The following is a 1,904-nucleotide window of genomic DNA, read 5'->3' on the forward strand; positions in this document are numbered from 1 at the left end:
AACCCGATAAAATCGCACCAAATAAGTTCCAAAGTATTTGGGTCTGGGTCGAGCCTTCAGGTCGGTTCAGATTAAGTGCACCGTGGACCACCTGATAATACTGGCCCAAATTGCTTGTCTAAATACTAGCCCAACGAGGCCCTAGGTCTTGAGGACCTTACACTAGTGCAATCAGCAAACATTACTTCCATTACTTCTATTTTTAATCTACTGCATGCACACTATGCACTAGCACAAGATAATTGCCACGTGTCCCATATGCTGGATTTCCCCACATGCATCCTCCACTTCGCCGTTACCCATTCCTTCTTCTTTCTTGTTCCTGTTTACTAGATTAAAAATTATTACATTGCAACCTTAGCACCACGGGGGTGTAGCTCATATGGTAGAGCGCTCGCTTCGCATGCGAGAGGCACGGGGTTCGATTCCCCGCACCTCCATTTAAATTCCTTTTAAAGGTTCACACTTGTTATTATATTATTTCTTCGTTCTAATGTTATTGAAGCTAAGCTAGCCACGTTGAACCCCTCTCATTTTCCCACTTCATCTGCTTCTGTTCCCATTTAAGCTCATCATTTCTCTCATACATATCCTACCACCTTTGTTTTTATTATGAAATTATATCTTTCAAGATATCATTATTAATATGTTAACTTTGCAACAAATTCTATGACCTGTATGTATGTGTATGTCATGTTCCTAACTCCTAAATTCCCAATATAATATAAGAACAATATAACAACTCTATCCACTGAGCTCTGTAGCGTTTTGCGTGAGCATTATTGTTTAATGTTTATCTCACATCCTTGAAACGTATATATGTAATGTAACTGTTCAAGTCGTTCTTCAATTCTTTCTTATCCAAATCCTTGACTCAACTTTCTCTGTTTCCCTGCACGAAAGGAAAAAGGGAAGCTCTTAGATTTTAAGGCGGCACCGACTGAGGAAAATTAAAGGTGTTTTAGTGAAGAATAGATTAACTACTAGTCTTGTCTAAGTTTGACTCTTAATAGTAGATCCCCATAGATTAACACTCTTCAACCCCTTTGAAAGCACTTATTAATTATCTACAATAATAATAATAATAATAATAATAATTCAAAATATCTGTTAATGACTATTGCCGCATACCTAACCGGTCCTTAACTCCGTCGCAAATAATGCTAGAATCAAATATAGAGTAGCAATTATTTCCTTTATTTTACAATATAATTTACTTATTCAACACATCTATTTTGTCTTGTATAAACATAAATATTGTCGGTGGATTGGTGGTTCACGAAACTCTCTAATATATATGTCCACATGGTCAAAACATCTACGTATTAAGAAAATAAAAAAAGAGATTCTAAGTATTTTAATTAAAAGAAAAATAATAAGAACCCTCTTTTGTCCCAAAATTATATTCTTCATTACTCAACTATAAATCGCAACCCATTTATTTTTCTCTACCGTGCTAATTAAATATTGCGGGTTGTCTTCTATTATATCCGGATCTACGAGGAATGGTTAGTTTATTGAATTTATCCTCCGGTTGGGGTACTAAGTCAAAATTTCATGCAATGTTTGTTGACATATATATCTGTTCTGGAATCATTTCTATAAACTCAATATTGTGTTTAAGAATACGAGAAGTCCTAGAAAATCGATTTAATGATTTAAGTATTTTTTAAATTAAAAAAAATTTACAAAAAATAATATTTATTTTTTATTATTTGTTATAGGGATAAATATTAAATTGGTATCCGAAAAATTTTAGCAATAACAAAATGGTACCTGACTTTTGTTATTACCAAAATAGTTCCTAAAAAATTTTAAAATTTAACAAATGTGTTTCGAGTTCGTCGGAGCAAATCTCGGACAAGTACAATACTGACATGGTTACCGTATTTTAGTGACTTGAC

At 33.7% G+C, this 1,904-nt stretch overlaps 1 non-coding gene across 1 annotated transcript; it reads left to right on the forward strand.

Moving 5' to 3' along the window:
* The first annotated feature begins 367 nt into the window (after positions 1-367).
* TRNAA-CGC (transfer RNA alanine (anticodon CGC)) lies at positions 368-440 on the forward strand. Its single transcript has one exon. It is a non-coding gene; the product is annotated as a tRNA-Ala (tRNA).
* The last annotated feature ends 1,464 nt before the right edge of the window (positions 441-1,904 follow it).

This window comes from Arachis stenosperma, chromosome 5 (genome assembly GCF_014773155.1).
Source record: "Arachis stenosperma cultivar V10309 chromosome 5, arast.V10309.gnm1.PFL2, whole genome shotgun sequence".
In the NCBI taxonomy this organism is placed as follows: Eukaryota; Viridiplantae; Streptophyta; class Magnoliopsida; order Fabales; family Fabaceae; genus Arachis; species Arachis stenosperma.